Raw genomic sequence first — 20,231 nt, 5'->3', positions numbered from 1 at the left:
CGGGAAGGGGATGAATGAAATGAATGAACGAATGTCAACGCAAATGAGGGGTTTTACTTATCAAAATGTATTTTCAAATGATTGGAGAAATAAGGGGAAATGACAGGAGAATGAATGAATGAACGAATGAATGAATGGCTCCTTGTGAGCACGTATCCTTTTAATGAATGTGTTCTTATCGCTTTCCATTGTAATGTTTCTTGAGTTGTTGATTGTTTATGGTAACTGCATTGAACTTATCGCTTGATTATAGGTTCGGAACCTCACTGAGCTTTTAACTCATCCCTTTAGTTTTGTTTTCCTTAACAGGGGAAGGCGAGTAAGGACGAGAGCTCGGTGTAGACTAGCTTGGTCTAGTTCTTTCATTTTTTTTGTAATGGTTCTCGCCCTAGCGCTTGGCATGGGTTGGATGTTTGAAGAATTGAGAACCTTAGTATATTCAATGGTTGAACTCCCTTTTGAGATAGAAATGTAGATAAGTTTCGTTTTAAGTTTTGGATTTTGTTATACAAATTCTTGTGGTTTTATTCCGGTTTTGATTGAGGTCTAAAGTGAACGACTGAGTCCCGGCGAGAGCTGGGCAGGCGGTTCGCCGAGCCCTTTGGTTCGCCTTAGGGTGAGGTGGGACTGTCACAGTTAGTATGCCTACCATGTGTTTGATGAAATGTTTGAACTTTATTCATGATTGTTTATGAAGTATTAACATGTTTTAAATCTCTTTTGAGTTAGATCTAATACTTGTTATGTTGTTCAAGTGAAAATCATGAAAGGATGAAAGTTAGATGGACATGTAAACTTGTGGACTGATTTCGTTGCCTTGGCTGATCGGTATTAGAAGAAGGGGTTTTTTCTTGATTTTTGTGGTTCAAATGTACCCTATTCAAGCCTAATAAACATGGCTAGACATTGGTTAAGCTCATAGGTGAGTTGAAATGAAATTTGAGCAACTAAAGTGGTGGTTTGGTCTATAGTGGACTGGTTTGGTTTTTCTTGATGGCTAGGCTGCTATAGTTATTCTCAATCATGTTTACGTGTTACCTCTTGAACTCCAAAGGTCCTAGGTGACTTGAATCCCCGTACATGAACATTTGAGGACTGATTTGGGTGAATTTGAACCAAAACAAATGAAGATAGCACCAAGAACTAATATAGTTTTGCTTAAGGTTAGGGTTGATCCAGGGTTAGAAAATCAGCCAACTTGTCCGAACTACTGGTACTGCTAGGAGACAAATTAGAGTGTGTAATTGGTACCGTTGGAAAGCTCTTTGAGTCTAGTTTCCAACGCCACTAACGGCACCTAATTCCTACCTTCCTACAATGAGATATAACCATTTTCCAAAGACTGCGCGGATGAGACTGTTTTACCCGCAAAGAACATTTTTAACTTGAATGAAACTTTTCTTTTAGCCAACTTTCTTGCACTTGTTAAACTTGTTTTCTCATGAACTTTTACTGCATTTTGGGCTAAATTTACATGATAAATTGTATGGCTTTAACCACTCACTTGTCTCTTAATGAGCCTACATTTGAGTGAAAAATGAATCTCGAATGTTAACGATTTCACTCGTTGCCCTAGGATTGGGAAACGAAGATGGTCGTAACCAAGACACTTGACGTTTGACTACTATTTTGCTTGACAGGTGAGTGTTCCACTACCTGCTACCTATTATGTGAAATATATGAATATCTGAAATACTTGATTTATGACTGTTGGAGCCAAATACTGTTTTGATAAAATGGAGGCGAGCGTGTACTTAATCGCACTCAACCTCCCTTGTTTTCTACTGAACCTCTATATACTGTTATTATGAGATGTGATATCTCTATGTATGATTGTGTTTGAGTTGTTTGGGTGATATCCCATCGACTACTGCTACTGTTTGGGTACCCAACCTCATAGGTGAATCGGTGGTATCGAGCCAATAAGGGTTTGGTCGAGAAGGCCGATAAATCTTGAGGACTGTTTACTGAACACTGGAAATCGGTATACTCAGGTATTACCAAACTACTGTTTGTGGTGTGCGGGCCCAGTAAGGGGTTGATTGATGGACGGAGATTGGTGAAAGCCGTGTTCTACGGACTTACATCCTATAAATACAAATGTTGACGAAGGGTCAACGGATCCAGTTATGATCAAGCTCCAGTGGTTATTGGTTTTTGAAAGCCACCCGTATCCTTGAATTGAACTGTGATTAAACTACTATCTTACTGTATGGTGTTTATTTGATTATTTTGTGACCTTATTTGGCTATGTGTTTACTTGTTTTACTTTCTAACCTCACTAGGTGTTAGCTCACCCCATTCCCTTTATTTTCCTTAAGAGATCGGAGATGGATTTGATCAAGAGCTTTCTTAGCTTTACATTGTTTTGGACTTGTATTTGAGATTGTAACCTTTTGTTTAAGTAGACCAAACTTTTGACTCCTGTAAGCTTAAACCAATAAGTTCGACTCTTGTTATGTAAGTTTATGTGTGGAGTCGTGAGTTGACATTTGGTTATATGTATACTAAGCTCTTGGATTGTTGGTTAAGTGATTATGTTTTAATTAGGGTTACACTCCCTTGCATGGAAGATATTTCATCCGCTTTATTTGAGTTATTAGTACTTTGATCGACTGAGCTCCGGCGAGAGCTGGGCAGGCAGTCCGCTGATACCCTAGAGTTCGCCCTAGGAAGAGGTGGGGCTGTCTCAATTTCATTAATTGTCCCTTCCATATGATCAACACGAGTGGTTAATTCTTGTAATTTTACGAATATAGCAAAAATCCCAACTCCGTCATTGGAATTAGGGTTACGTTCATATTATTGGCTGCCATCCTAGGAGAAGCCTGCTTTGATACCAACTGATATGGAAGAAGAACCCCAAAGGAAAAGTCACATGAACAATTTTCTTAATTCAAATCTAAGATTCAAAAGATCGAGAGGAATCTCTCAATTTTATTGGAAAACCCAACAAAACTTTTGATAAATGTTCATAGATGGATGAATAAGAAAGACCTAGGATTGGCCTATTTATAGGCTACAATATTGGTGAACGAAAAGAAAAGAAAATAAAAGAAAACATGGAAACAAAATGCAATTTCAGATCATGTTGGGTCATATGTCGGGCAATGTTTTAAAATTCAGGCTAGCCAGCGAACCGAAGAGGGGACTGGTTCACTAGTTGACCAGTTCAACCGACTGGTTCACCGACTCTCTTCTTCTTCTTTTTTTTTTAACAACCATAGTGCAACTTCAATACTATGTACTTAACAGGTCTTTATTCTACACTTGAACTTGACGGCTGATGCACAATCCAACATGGTTATTGATAAGTTAAGTCCCTAAAATGCATTCGCCAACATAACCTAAAACTAAATTTAAGTTGAGATAATAATAAATTTCCTAAAAGTTATACATGAAACATGGGATGATAAACATAACTAAAACATCATAATTCACTGCAAGTTTTCATAAATTCATTACAAACATAAATATCTAGTCCAAATGTTCACCAATTATCACAAACAAAAGCACAAAAATAAATGAAATAAATGTTGGCATTCTTTCACAATCCTAAAAAAGTCCATAAAAGGGTCCAACTCATATTCAAGGCAAACAATTTGAATAACAAACTTCCTTTATTGGCATCACAAGGCAACAACACCACCTTCACAACTTCATCAATTTAACTTGAAAAAGTTAAGAGTTTATTACAAAAATATAAATCTAATTGCTCTAACTTAGAAAAAAAAAAGGCAAGAAATTTTGAAAAACAAAGCTACAACCAAACACATAAAGAATTAATTGCTACTAAACATTACTATTAATAATTAATATGTTATATTACCAATTATTATCTGCATCACATCCAAAAGGTGCCTATGCTGAAATGCTTCCAAGTCAATATCATTATCTTCCCCAACTTTGCTTTATCATCTAAATAAATAAATAAAGCAAAAATTAAGAATTTATCCATTTTTATAAGAAAATTCAAACTAAAAAGTGCACTTTTAGCACCTCATATTACAAGCTAAAAATACATTTATTTTAATATTAAAACCAACCTTCAACTAGTTGAGAATCATTCTTAGGAAGTTCTTCAAGTTATTCCTCCAATTCATCATAATTAAGCTCACCATCTTGTTCTTCTTCTATTACCCAAAATTCCATTTTATCAATAGATTCATAATCAATGAGATCACAAGATCTCTTTCGGTGATCAAACCTACAATAAAATACATTAGTTATAACTCTAATATTACTTCAAAAATAAAGTAAAAAATCAATTATACCTATGTTGCAAATGCAAATTATAGTGCACATAAACAAAGTTCATTAAGTCTTTGGTGCTCCAACCTATTCTTTTTTTAGTGTGAATGTGTTAAAAAACGCTCCAATTATGTTCATACCCAGAAGAAGAAGCTATTTAACTCAAAATTCTAATTGCAAGCTTTTGCAAATTTGGAGGATCACAACCATATAACTTTCACCAATTTTTTGACATAATCATTTTAAATTTTTAGACCAAAAGAAAGAACAAATTCACAATTTTTAGATATTAAAAAAATATAAATAACCTGACTGATCAGATTTGGTAGTAAGAATAGCAAGTTTGCACCCAAAACTCCCCTGCCTTTCTTGATACATTCCAACCTCTTGTGATAATTTTTCAGGGTTACACCAATCCACTTTTGTATCAATGTAATCAATATAAGGCTATCCCACCTATCATTGATGATGTCAATATAAGGCTTGTACAATCTTTCTTTATTTCTAAACAACTTTTTGATACCATTTATTGCTCTAAACATGCCTTCATAAATATAACCCAATGAAGGCCTTTCATCAATGTCGCAAATATGCAATAAACGAATGATAGGGCCCATTATTCTCACCAAAATGAAATAGTTATTCCTGTGAGAACCCGTAAAAACCCTAATCTTTTCCGAGAGTTTTATTTCCTTTAATAGCATGTTTTCTGCATTTCCTGGCTTAGGAAATTTTCCTGAGGAATTTTTATGAGTAATTATAGTTTTTAGATGATTTTTCTAGCCTTGGAGAGTTTTTGGAAAATTAAGAATATATAATGGACGTGGGACCCACTAGTGCGAAAAGTTCGGAAAAATTCGGCCAATAACGTTAAGTTTCGGATACTGTGTAAAATTTATCGGGTGTTAAGAGATAAGTAGAGAATGTGAAGTGATTGATGTGAGAGGAAAAGAAGAGATAGGAATGCATTTATGGAAGTGACAAGTGTCACATAGCCATTGGTTGGACTTGGTGAACACTATTCATGCTTTTTGACTTTTGACCACATTGAGTAAATATCTCCAAAAATCACCAAAATTCACCATTTTCTTTCTCCTTGGTGGCCGGCTCTCCTAAGCTCAAGAAGGAAGGAAAACTCTTCAAGTTTTAGCTACCAATTGGTGCAAATCACCCAAAATATTTGCTTGATTGTGTTTCTACTCCATAAAATCCTTCCACTTGGTGCTAGTGAGTGCTTTAGTGAAGCTTTTTGGAAGAGTTAAGGTGTCCAACATCTATACCTCTCTTGGTTGCTAGGTGAGTGGTGTGTGAATTCCCTCTTACACTTAATGAAGCTTAAGTTATGCTTAGTAGTGGCTAAAGTGATGATATTTGTGGTTTATTTCTTGGTTTGAAGTGATTTGGTGAAGTTTTTATTTTTTTGAGGAATTTTCTAGTTTAATATGAATGTGATGTTGTGGTCATCTATGATGGTTGATAATGAGGGGTAATGACTCTAGTAGGTGTGAATTAGTGATAATTGCAACCAATTTTGGGTTTGGATTGAAATGAGAAAAGTTAGGGTTTCATAACCCCCTTTTCTGTCCGGTTTTGGATCATAGGGTTAGAGGCTTTTTCTCAAAACATGAAAGTTGTAGGTATTGATGAGTTTGAGGTGGCTGTAAAATTTCAGGTCATTTGGAGTAGTGTGGAGTGAGATATGTCGATTTTACTGTTGCTGTTCTGGGTTGATCAGGATGGCAGAACTGCACTTGTATTTGGCTATTTTGACTGGAATTGCTTTGGATTTGGATGTTGGTGTCTTCTGATGAAATGTAGCTGGATGTCTTAGCTACCATATGCCTTTGGAATCAATGCATTTGGACCTGTATAGACTGAGTTGTACGAATTACAGCATAGTGTGATTTGTAAACCTGCAATTACGGTTCTGGTTTGGTATTCTGCATTTTTGACCTAGTTGTGCTAGGATTTGGACTGAGTGGCCTTCTACATTGTTGTACCCCTGTCTTTTAGCTTCGAGATGGTGGGTTTTACACCCTCATCCGATAAGCGTAGCGCATTTTGTGCCATTACCGCATTAGGAGGCCAAAACTGTTTTTGTTGTTGGGTCAAATGAGTTACATTTCCTGATTTTCTGGTTTGCTATAATGCTTGTATATGTTTGGAAAACCCTATTAGGGTTGTGATTGGCATTGCTTTATGACTCGTTATCGAGTCTCATTGTACTTGCTTACGTGTTCTAGGGCGTGACGGTGGTTCACGACATTCTCCTGACGGAAGTGCATGAAATAGCACTTAATTGATTGGTGAGTATACTACTCACTTAAATGTTACAATGTGGCTTTGGTATATGTGAATTTGATGCCTTGACGGCTAATATGGCTATTGAAAATGATTGAGGTAAGGGTGTATTTAATCGCCCTCACCCCTTGTGATCTCATTCATGACTGTTTACCGTTTACTGAAATACTGCAATTGATATATGAGATATTGAATTCCTTCCATGAAAACTGATTTGGTGTCGTTTGGACGAATATCCAACGGCCTTACTGTATTACTGAGCTCAACCTCGTTGGTGGTCAATTGAATCGAGCCGGCGAGGGTTTGGTCGTGAAAATTGACTTGCCACGGGGACTGTACTGGGGAACCTTGTAGTAATGAGACTCTTGGTTCCGGTATACTCGAGTATTACCAAAATGACTGATTGGAGTGCGGGCCCGGTTGGGGTATGTTTGGTGGAAGGAATGGAGTGAAGTGAGGTCTACGGTTGGTACTCATAAACGTTGACGGAGAGTCAATGAGATTGGATCAAGAATGTAAGCGTGGAAATGGGCTCTTGAGAGCCGTCCGTATCCTTTTACCGACTTGTTTTACTTCTTAATTGTGTACTTGAAATGAAAGATTATGCTTATGTGATCTTTGTTGCTTATGTGGTAGTAACTCACTGGGCTTAAGCTCATTCTGTTTCATTTGTTTTCCTTACAGGAAAATGATCACTTTTGGAAAGGTTGTACTAGCAAGTTGAGCTCATGTAAATGTATCTTTTGAATAGCTCTTCGAATGAAACCCTAATGTGTATTGGGTTCACTTTCTTTTGATTGGAAAACCGAACATGTATATTCGTAATGAATGGTTTGATATGCCGCTTTGGCTTGAAAATGTTACATTTCAATGTATGTATGTTTGGTTGATATTTGGTTGAATTTCGGATCAACTCGTATTTCAAACGGCAAAAGAAAAATTTTGGCTACTCTCGGCCTAGTATCTGGATTCTGACGTGGCCGGTACTGTTCATCATCGGCTTCGATTTTTCTTCATTTTTTTTTATTTTTATTTTGTGATTTTGACTTGGTTGCGCGCATCGATAAGTTCCGGAACGTATTAGATCGGTGTGAACTGATCCGTAGTCTTGGCGAGAGTTGGGCAGGCAGTCCGCTAACCCCTTTGGTTCGCCTTAGGGGAAGGTGGGGCTGTTACAAGTGGTATCAGAGCCATTTCGCGTGGTCTCTGCATGGAGTGAGACTGGGCCAAGTGGTGTTGTGGTGCTAATTTCATGAATATATCTAAGTGCTCGTTTGAGCGTAAGTTATGAACCGGGCATGTGATAAGTGTACGAATCATTATCATGGGACTCGAGGTAGTTAGGTATGTATGTCGGGTAGGAATCTTTAATAAGGATGGTTTACTCTTGGGACCGGCCGGCTCGAGATTTGAATTATCTTTGACGAGATTCTTGCGCCCGGATACGAAAGATATGAGGGCTTAGGTTAGAAAGGATTTGGTGAACTAGAAAGGCGATTCTATGGAACTTCGTGTGGTTTGTTCGGGTGTGGTTAAGCGTGATCGACCTTGATTAAGATATAAATATTTGGACGAAACCCTAGAAAGGGAAAAGCTTTTCGTGAGTTCTTTTGTACTTGTGACCTGGGTGTCTATAGTACTTTTGGAAGACCCTTTTGTTTCATGGAATGACTTCGTATGTACTTGACTGACTGTTCCGTATAATTGCTTAACCTGGTTATGTGATCTATGTATACGTGTTATGTGTTTAAATGCTCTTCGCGGTAATTGTTTGAGTTACTTATTCCTGTTTCATTGTTCCTGTCTGGTGCTACGGAAGGAAGGGTTAGGTGCCCTTTAACAGTGTATTTATTTGATGACCTAAATTGACTTAGATTGATGGAAGGCACCCGAAGTGGTCGAGGCCGTGGACGCAGGGGTAGGCAACCCACACCGGTTAGGGGTACGGGGGAAACCTCTACTGGACCCAATCTGGAACCGCAAGTAAACCCTAATGTACAAATAGCTGCTGCTATGCAGCAAATGACAGACTTACTCGCACAAGTGGTGCAGCAACAGGGCCAAAACCCAAACCCTAACCCCGGAAACCCTGGTAACCATATCGAGAGCGAAGATAGAGCTCTTGAACGCTTTCAAAAGTTCGCTCCGCCAAAGTTTGTTGGGGGACCCGACCCAGACGTTGCCGAAAGATGGCTTGAAAAGATGGTGGATATATTTGCAGCCTTACACTACCCTGACGAACGGCAGGTGACTTTTGCCGTGTTTCAGCTTGAGGGGGCAGCTCGTTCCTGGTGGAACGTAATTAGGCAGAAATGGGAAAGAGAGCAGACACCCAGGACTTGGGTGAACTTCATCAGAGAGTTCAATGCGAAGTTTTTCCCTCCTCTAGTTCAGGAGAGGAAGGAAGACGAGTTCATTCGACTCCGCCAAGGAGCTCAAACTGTGGCGGAATATGAGAGCCAATTCACCCGCCTATCTAAATTCGCGCCCGAACTCATCACGACCGAGCAACGAAGAAAACGGCGATTTGTCCAGGGGCTGAACGTAGAAATCCAGAAAGACCTCGCGGCAGCCCAAATTAACGCCTTCAGCGAAGCAGTGGAGAAGGCACAACGAGTAGAGAATGCTAGGCTCCAGGTGAAAACCTTTCAGGCGAAAAAGAGAGGATTTTCTGGAAGTAGTTCGGGGCAGGAGGATGAAAGTACCCCTCCCAAGTTTGGACGAGGAACGGGAGGAGTAAGGATGACGGGAGTGTCACAAGAGAGCCCGTCAAGAGGAGGCTCGGTTTCTGTAGCTCGCGGACCCTGCGGGTATTGCGGAAAATTAAATCACTCGGAGGACAATTGCTGGAGGAAAGGAGGAAAATGCTTGCTCTGTGGGAGTGCCGAACATCAAATTGCTAACTGTCCACCTCGCCTGCGCGGGCGGCAAGGGACTCTGCCACCAACTACGACCAACCCTGCCCAGCCGAAGGGGGACAAGGATGGATCGAAAGTGTCCTCTCGGGTGTACTCCTTAGAACAACATCAAGTCTTTGACCCCTTAGAGGACGTGGAAGGTAATAATTTACTGAACCTGGCCAGTGAAGGGCTACCGATCTGTTAGCTAAGTATAGAGCTCAATTTAATCCCGGAGTAATCAATGATAAGGAATTTCGAGGACGAAATTCTTTTAAGGGGGAGAGAGTGTGAGAACCCGTAAAAACCCTAATCTTTTCCGAGGGTTTTATTTCCTTTAATAGCATGTTTTCTGCATTTCCTGGCTTAGGAAATTTTCCTGAGGAATTTTTATGAGTAATTATAGTTTTTAGATGATTTTTCTAGATTTGGAGAGTTTTTGGAAAATTAAGAATATATAATGGACGTGGGACCCACTAGTGCGAAAAGTTCGAAAAAATTCGGCCAATAAGGTTAAGTTTCAGATACTGTGTAAAATTTATCGGGTGTTAAGAGATAAGTAGAGGATGTGAAGTGATTGATGTGAGAGGAAAAGAAGAGATAGGAATGCATTTATGGAAGTAACAAGTGTCACATAGCCATTGGTTGGACTTGGTGAACACTATTCATGCTTTTTGACTTTTGACCACATTGAGTAAATATCTCCAAAAATCACCAAAATTCACCATTTTCTTTCTCCTTGGTGGCCGGCTCTCCTAAGCTCAAGAAGGAAGGAAAACTCTTCAAGTTTTAGCTATCAATTGGTGCAAATCACCCAAAATATTTGCTTGATTGTGTTTCTACTCCATAAAATCCTTCCACTTGGTGCTAGTGAGTGCTTTAGTGAAGCTTTTTGGAAGAGTTAAGGTGTCCAACATCTATACCTCTCTTGGTTACTAGGTGAGTGGTGTGTGAATTCCCTGTTACACTAAATGAAGCTTAAGTTATGCTTAGTAGTGGCTAAAGTGATGATATTTGTGGTTTATTTCTTGGTTTGAAGTGATTTGGTGAAGTTTTTATTTTTTTGAGGAATTTTCTAGTTTAATATGAATGTGATGTTGTGGTCATCTATGATGGTTGATAATGAGGGGTAATGACTCTAGTAGGTGTGAATTAGTGATAATTGCAACCAATTTTGGGTTTGGATTGAAATGAGAAAAGTTAGGGTTTCATAACCCCCTTTTCTGTCCGGTTTTGGATCATAGGGTTAGAGGCTTTTTCTCAAAACATGAAAGTTGTAGGTATTGATGAGTTTGAGGTGGCTGTAAAATTTCAGGTCATTTGGAGTAGTTTGGAGTGAGATATGTCGATTTTACTGTTGCTGTTCTGGGTTGATCAGGATGGCAGAACTGCACTTGTATTTGGCTATTTTGACTGGAATTGCTTTGGATTTGGATGTTGGTGTCTTCTGATGAAATGTAGCTAGATGTCTTAGCTACCATATGCCTTTGGAATCAATGCATTTGGACCTGTATAGTCTGAGTTGTACGAATTACAGCATAGTGTGATTTGTAAACCTGCAATTACGGTTCTGGTTTGGTATTCTGCATTTTTGACCTAGTTGTGCTAGGATTTGGACTGAGTGGCCTTCTACATTGTTGTACCCTTGTCTTTTAGCTTCGAGATGGTGGGTTTTACACCCTCATCCGATAAGCGTAGCGTATTTTGTACCATTACCGCATTAGGAGGCCAAAACTGTTTTTGTTGTTGGGTGAAATGAGTTACATTTCCTGATTTTCTGGTTTGCTATAATGCTTGTATATGTTTGGAAAACCCTATTGGGGTTGTGATTGGCATTGCTTTATGACTCGTTATCGAGTCTCATTGTACTTGCTTACGTGTTCTAGGGCGTGACGGTGGTTCACGACATTCTCCTGACGGAAGTGCATGAAATAGCACTTAATTGATTGGTGAGTATACTACTCACTTAAATGTTACAATGTGGCTTTGGTATATGTGAATTTGATGCCTTGACGGCTAATATGGCTATTGAAAATGATTGAGGTAAGGGTGTACTTAATCGCCCCCACCCCTTGTGATCTCATTCATGACTGTTTACCGTTTACTGAAATACTGCAATTGATATATGAGATATTGAATTCCTTCCATGAAAACTGATTTGGTGTCGTTTGGACGAATATCCAACGGCCTTACTGTATTACTGAGCTCAACCTCGTTAGTGGTCAATTGAATCGAGCCGGCGAGGGCTTGGTCGTGAAAATTGACTTGCCACGGGGACTGTACTGGGGAACCTTGTAGTAATGAGACTCTTGGTTCCGGTATACTCGAGTATTACCAAAATGATTGATTGGAGTGTGGGCCCGGTTGGGGTGGGGTATGTTTGGTGGAAGGAATGGAGTGAAGTGAGGTCTACGGTTGGTACTCATAAACGTTGACGGAGAGTCAATAAGATTGGATCAAGAATGTAAGCGTGGAAATGGGCTCTTGAGAGCCATCCGTATCCTTTTACCGACTTGTTTTACTTCTTAATTGTGTACTTGAAATGAAAGATTATGCTTATGTGATCTTTGTTGCTTATGTGGTAGTAACTCACTGGGCTTAAACTCATTCTGTTCCATTTATTTTCCTTACAGGAAAATGATCACTTTTGGAAAGGTTGTACTAGCAAGTTGAGCTCATGTAAATGTATCTTTTGAATAGCTCTTTGAATGAAACCCTAATGTGTATTGGGTTCACTTTCTTTTGATTGGCAAACCGAACATGTATATTCGTAATGAATGGTTTGATATGCCGCTTTGGCTTGAAAATGTTACATTTCAATGTATGTATGTTTGGTTGATATTTGGTTGAATTTCGGATCAACTCGTATTTCAAACGGCAAAAGAAAAATTTTGGCTACTCTCGGCCTAGTATCTGGATTTTGACGTGGCCGGTACTGTTCATCATCGGCTTCGATTTTTCTTCGTTTTTTTTTTATTTTTATTTTGTGATTTTGACTTGGTTGCGCGCATCGGTAAGTTCCGGAACGTATTAGATCGGCGTGAACTGATCCGTAGTCCTGGCGAGAGCTGGGCAGGCAATCCGCTAACCCCTTTGGTTCGCCTTAGGGGAAGGTGGGGCTGTTACAATTCCAAAACCTTTCAATTTGCTTCACATCTTTTTCCTTTTCTATTCTCAGAAATTTTTTGTAATCCTCATTAGTAACCAAATATTGCAAACTATCCTTATGATCATGCAAACTTTTTAATGGAATAAAGGTAGTTGCAAATCAAGTTTTACCTAGATGAATAATTTGTTTCCACCCTGCAGTCTTTCTTAACCAATTCAAAGTGAACTTATGATTGTAGATAAAAACGATCACCGTTGAGGCAAGAGACACTAGAGCTTTTACATCATTCATTTCACCAATGCCTTTCAAAATCAAATTGATGTAGTGTGCAGCACATGGTGACCAACATATGTTCGGATATCTTTCACTTAACAAAGACCCAACAACCTTATAATTGCTAGCATTATCAGTAACTAAATGCACCGCATTATTTAAACCAACCATCTTAACAATTTCAGCAAATAAATTAATCTGCACTTGTTACAATATTAGATGCATCCATAGATTTAATGAAAGAAATACCCTTAGGACAATAAACCAAAAAATTAATCAATAGTCTTTGTCTAGTGTCTTTCCATCCATCACCCATTATAGAGCAACCAGTTTCTGCCCAAGTACTTCTAAAAGAATCAACAACTAATTTCACATCTCTCTTGGCATTTGGCAACAAGTTAACTCTCAAAGAATGATATGATGGACCTTCGTAACCATGACCCATTGATGCTATTTGATCAATAGCTTTTTGAAAATATGGAGAGTTAACAACATTTATGGGAATGCAAGCATCATAAAACCAAAGAGCAATAGCCATGTTCGTATTTTTCCGTTTTTCCTTACTTTACAAACAAGTTTTAATGGTTGGTTGAGAAGTATCACGCCCACCTTTAAAAAAAAATACATATACCTGTTGAAGCAGTGACATTTCTCTTTCTTTCACTAGATGCATCTATCTCATTTGTTGAAGGAGAAGGGATCTCCCAAACTTCATCACCATCAAATGCATGAGTAGTGTGGCCAAATGGATTTTCCACCCCAAAATCACCCTTCTTTTCTTTAGATTTCTGCTCCTTTTCCTTCATCAGTTCTAAAATAGCATGTCTAATTGCTAAGTCAACCCTTGAACATGGAACAATGCTACCCTGTTCTCCTACCAAATACTGTTTCATTTGGTGAATGCCACCACCAGCAATTACGTTAAAATAATACTCACATGTCAAAGTTCTTCCTTGCTTATTCACACCTTCTGAACAATAATTCCATGCTATATCATACTTTTGTCTATGATTTTGACTTGTTAATTCTCCACTATTGATAGCTCCAGCAGTCGAAGATTGTGAATTACTACCAGTAGCAGAATCCATTATCCTTCACATAGTTAATTTAGACATAATTAGTTCATTTGTAAAATATAGTGTACCAATAAGAAAATAAAATTAACAAAATTTTAGTAATACAACAAGATCAATTAGTCACATCAATATCTCAACTGTTAGCATTTGTATATTATGTAGCGTATTGGAACAACTTTAAGCATCAAACATCTATAAAAACTAAACTGAAGTAGGATATCAAGCCTCGACCAGATTCTTTGAGCATACAAGAACTCAATAGCCAACAACATATTAAGAGTTTAATAGCCAAAGAAACATGCATTCGGACAGTACTTGATAAGTCAATTATATAACACATATGCCATTGCTTTATAGGTTTACCTTTTCACAGTGATTGGTAGCATATTATTCTAGTTGGACAAAACTTAACCAAAGATTGCTTTCCGAAAAAAAAATCAAAATTAAAAAACCAAGCATGACTAATTTAATTAATTTAATACTTCATCCAAAAAATAGCTTCTCCAAACATGACTATAATCTAATTCATGATACATAATTTCATTCTTAACTAATCAAACAAAAATAAAACATCAATTATGAATAGGGAAGGATGAAAATTGGGGAAAAAGGAAGAAAATACGAAAAAAACTAAAAAAAAGGCAAAATAGCTCAACATCAGTTAGTTTTACAAAAAGAACATATAGAAAACAAAAATCTTGAAAAGGGAAAAATTAAACTCACCGAGATGGAAAAGCTCTCGAGTCTCGTCTAGTATCTTATGAAAGTTGAAGTTTCCAACTTGCCTATAAATCGACTAAAGATAATAGCTTGATGATCACGGTGAAGGCTTGAGAAAGATCTTGTAATTGATATTTGGATGTGGAAGGGTTACGAAGAAAAAAATGAAAAAAATATCGAGAGGAGAAGCAGAGACAAGAGAATCGAGGAAGTGAAGCAAAACAGAGTGCGGTGCTATCTACTATGTCTCAATGCTAGGGTTTCTTTTTTTTTAAATCCGATTTTTAGTTTCTCACTTAAGTTAAGTAGAGTTCTATACAAAATAGGCTTGTCCTGTGGCTGTAGTTTAGTGGTAAGAATTCCTTGTTATGGCTGTGGAGACTTGGGTTCAAATCCTAGGAGCACCATTCTTGTTATTATTTTGGAATTTAGGGTGACAATGTTTGAAAATTTTAAAATCTGCATGTTTATGGTCTACAAGATTTTTAATGGTTCGTTCAATTTCTAACTGTTTTTCATTAACCTCCGACTTTGGCACTAGACTAGACCGGTGACATGTCCGATTCGCGATCCAATCGATTGAACTAGCCGATCCGGTTTGGTTCTGAAAACATTGATGTCGGGTTCAATGATCATCACCCATCATAGCAAGTCTCTGCAGATTGAATAAAGACAAGAATATGATGGACCTTATGATGGATTTTATGTTGAGCACCCGACTAAGCTAAACTCAAAGAACCCGTACCATATCACTTTTACCGTGAAATTATGATGGAAGTTTCGAGCTAAGAAGTCACCATAGGCTATTTTTATGCATGGAAAATACATTAGAGACCAGCATCCTTTGCATGTAGAAGTTTTATGTCCTTCGACTACCTAGAGGAGACTAGTTTCTATTCGTGAAGTGGCTAAGGAGAACATTAGGTGGGTTTTGGGTGAAGGTTTAGTTGATTTCTGGTTAGATAGGTGGGTGGTTGATGAGCCATTAATCAACTTCAATTAATTGAGAATCCTCCTCATTTCCTAGTTGTAGAGTTTTTTGAAGGAGACGATTGGAATATACAGAAGCTTGCAGCTTGGTTGCCTCTTAATGTAGTTACTCAAATTTGTTAGCTGCCCATTTGTTAGTCAGCTGAGGATTCCATGCTATGGGTTCTAGCATCGGATGGTTCTTTCTCGGTGTCATCTGCTTGGAATTTAATAAGAAAGAGGCGGAATATATCTACTGTTATGTAGATTATTTAGAGCTCATGTTGTCACACCCCAATACCAGCATATAACGTCACCTAGTCTAGAATCAAAACCAAAATAACTACAATTTTGTACATAATAACTTCTAAATCTTCTTACCATGTATAGTTATAGCAATTAGTTATGACTTCAAATTCAATCTTTCATACAAAATACAACCTTTGCTGACATTGTCTAATTCTATGTGCACAAGTTACCAAACAAAGCAACCAAAACAAAGTAGAACTAAACTGTAAGGATCGGAAACAACCAAGTGAAAGAGATAAACAATGCAAAGATCATAAATGTAACAATAAGTAAAAGGAAAGAATTGCAAACCAATTAACTACCCCAACTCCTCTTGAGCTTCGAACAAGCTACTTCAAATTGATGAATTACAATCACTCTTGTGTACAAAGGAAGGTTCACCTCCTCCTTGCCCCGAACTCCCTCGGTCAAGCCAGGACGTTTTACTATCCCTCAGGACAACCCTCACAGAGCTACACTCATGAAGTATTCACTCACAAATGAAAAGCTTACAATGAACCTCACACCACTAAGACTACAAATCTTCTTTGAAGAGTATTTTCTCACTAAAATCTCTCTAGATCTTTTGTATCTTCAGTGTGCCAAAGTTGTTTGAAGTATCTGACCAACCACTATTTATATAGGACCAAGAAAGAGTCTCATTAATGCCTCCAACGGATAGAAAGTAGCTGAATAGTCAACTATCCGTTGGCAGTGTCGGACGTCCGATAGCCCTGTTTTGTGCGTCTGACAGCAGGCAGAGAGTTTAAGAGTTTTTCTTCAATTCCTTAGGACGTCCAATAGGCTGGTTTTCTGCGTCCGAAGGTATGATGTAAAACTGAGAATTTTTCTTCAATTCCTTAGGACGTCCGATAGGTTGGTTTTCTGCGTCCGAAGATACTCAATGGTTGTCGGACGTCCGATGCAGTCTTTTTGAGCGCCCGACAGCTTTCAGTAACCTTTGTCTTCTTTCAAAAGCACTTGATCTTTGGAACTGATTTGCTTCATAACTGAATAGATCTTTGAAGAGATATTAGTAACATCCATTTGTTTTGTAAACATCAAAAGATAGGGACCAGGGCCAACATTCTCCCCCTTTTTGATGATGACAAAACAATGGATGGAAGAAGGAAAAAATTGAGCATATGAGCAAAAGCTCCCCCTCACTCGTTGCAACCAAACTTATAAATTCAGAATAACTCCCCCTTACACATAGCATCCATCTCTCCCCCTTTTTGTCATCATAAGATGAGACTAAAAACCAACTATCATAATCTAGCAACAATAACAGAGTATAAAAACAGAAAAAATAGAGAAATGACAGCAATCACAGCAAATCATCATGAGATCAGCATTATTCTTTTATCTCTCTTTTTGACATCATATAGATTCAGTAGTATTCAAAGATATCAGCGAACTCAGATCAAAATATCAAAAGAAAAAATATTATGAACAAGAATCATTGCAATGATTAGACAAAACCTCCTACTTGTTAAAATTAGCATCATGTCTAACTATCCACATGCATTTCATGCCTCTTCTCATATTCTTTCTCACATAACAATCACTATTCATGTGATCTTTTTGACAACAAAAATTACACATAACCAAAGAGTTATTTACATGAACAGATTTAATATATCTTACTTGTCTTCTCCTATGGATAGCAAACTCATTTGAATTAGAATTCAACCTATTCTTTTGAAAACAGACTTGTTTCTTGTGTTTAAACAACTCATTTAGACTATCCATTCTTCTTTTCAAATCACCTTGTTCCTTTTTGAACAAATCACAAAGTTTTGCTTTTCTATCAAACTCAAAATGTAAAGCAGTCTCACTCTTTTTGAAGTAATCATTTTCAGCAATCAACTTTTTGTTTTGTTAAAAAAGATTTGCATTATCTCGAAGCAAAAAACTAATTTTCTGTTTTAACTCCTTGTTTCTAGCATAAGATTCTTTCAAACTATCATGCAATTTTATAATGAAATGTTCAAGATCATCTTCAGTTTCATCATCACAATCAGATTGAGAGTTAGAAGATGTTACCTCATCATCTCCAATGGCCATGAAAGCCAATTGAGCAGATTGATCTTCCTCTTCAATTTCACCATCGAAATTGCATTCATTCCATGTGAATTGAAATTTATTTATTCTTGGTTTTCTTCCTTCTTTTTTCTTCATCACTGGACAGTCACTTGCATAGTGTCCAAGTTGGCGGCATTCAAAGCACTGATCAGTTTGCTTTTTGTTGAACTCTAGCTTCCCTTTGTTTCTCGAGTTGTTGAACTGATTTGGGAATGAATTGCTAGGTCCACCTTTTCTGAATCTCCTCTTGTTGAGTATTCGTTTGAAACTTCTTGTGATGAGAGCGATATCATTGTCATCACCTTCCACATCTTCTTCATCTAGGGAGGCAGAATCATCTTCATCTTGTGAGGCTTTTAGAGCAATATTCTTTCGGACTTTTGCATCCTCTTCCTCTTGCACCTCAGTCTTAAGTTTCAGCTCATAAGAGGTAAGAGAATTAATAAGAGATTCAATAGGCATAGTATTCAAATCTCTATCCTCCTCAATAGCAGTCACTTTATTTTCCCAATCATTGGACAAGGCATTCAGGATTTTTCTATTTTTCTCACCAAGAGAATATTCTTTTTCCAGCACCTCTAAATCTTTAATGAGATCATTGAATCTACAATACATTTGCTCAACATTTTCATGAGGTTCCATCTTGAAAGATTCATACTTTGTAACTAGAATGGACTTCTTTTGTTCTCTAACATTCTCACTACCTTCATAAATTTCTTTCAGTTTGTCCCAAATTTCTTTAGTTGACTTGCAACTTTTGACTCTAATAGATTCATTTGAGTCTAATGCACAATATAACACATTCATGGGTTTTGCATTTAAGGTGAGATGAGCTCTATCCACAGCAGTCAGTTCACTTCTTGTTTTCGGTTTAGATGCATGAGTATTTTCATCTATAAGAGAGGCATCATATGGATCTTCACTAATGATAAACCACAATTCGATATCAATAGATTGCAAAAAGATAATCATTCTTTCTTTTCAACTCATATAATTTGATCCATTAAACATAGGTGGTCTAATAACAGAATGCCATTCAAAAAACATAGCATTATTGGTTGTCATTTTTACTCCCAAGCCGATTGAGCTTAATCTCTAGGAGACCAAGCTCTGATACCAATTGTAAGGATCGGAAACAACCAAGTGAAAGAGATAAACAATGCAAAGATCATAAATGTAATAATAAGTAAAAGGAAAGAATTGCAAACCAATTAACTACCCAACTCCTCTTGAGCTTCGAACAACCTACTTCAAATTGATGAATTACAATCACTCTTGTGTACAAAGGAAGGTTCACCTCCTCCTTGCCCCGAACTCCCTCGGTCAAGACAGGACGTTTTACTATCCCTCAGGACAACTCTCACAGAGCTACATTCATGAAGTATTCACTCACAAATGAAAAGCTTACAATGAACCTCACACCACTAAAGCTACAAATCTTCTTTGAAGAGTATTTTCTCACTAAAATCTCTCTAGATCTTTTGTATCTTCAGTGTGCCAAAGTTGTTTGAAGTATCTGACCAACCACTATTTATATAGGACCAAGAAAGAGCCTCATTAATGCCTCCAACGGATAGAAAGTAGCTGAACAGTCAACTATCCGTTGGCAGTGTTGGATGTCCGATAGCCCTGTTTTGTGCGTCCGACAGCAGGCAGAGAGTTTAAGAGTTTTTCTTCAATTCCTTAGGACGTCCGATAGGCTGGTTTTCTGCGTCCGAAGGTATGATGTAAAACTGAGAATTTTTCTTCAATTCCTTAGGACGTCCGATAGGCTGGTTTTCTGCGTCCGAAAATACTCAATGGTTGTCGGACGTCCGATACAGTCTTTTTGAGCGCCCGACAGCTTTCAGTAACCTTTGTCTTCTTTCAAAAGCACTTGATTTTTGGAACTGATTTGCTTCATAACTGAATAGATCTTTGAAAAGATATTAGTAACATCCATTTGTTTTGTAAACATCAAAAGATAGGGACCAAGGCCAACATAAACAAACCTTTAATCTACTCTAAAAGCCCCAATACTTGATTATACATCTTTTTGTAAAACGTCTCGTACCCTGAAAAATATTAACAAACGGAGTAAGCAAATCACTTGCCTAATAAGTGGCTTAGGTACTCGTCTACTGGCATGAGTAAATTAATATCATAATAAATTTTAAAACACAATTGTCATAAGAGTGCATAATTGTACAAATTTAATAATTAACAATTTATCACAATAAACCCGTGAAGTCTTAGTTTCTATCAATAATCGGATATCCAGTC

This window comes from Coffea arabica, chromosome 1c (genome assembly GCF_036785885.1).
Source record: "Coffea arabica cultivar ET-39 chromosome 1c, Coffea Arabica ET-39 HiFi, whole genome shotgun sequence".
NCBI lineage: Eukaryota > Viridiplantae > Streptophyta > Magnoliopsida > Gentianales > Rubiaceae > Coffea > Coffea arabica.
Note: the sequence above shows the minus strand (reverse complement) of the source record.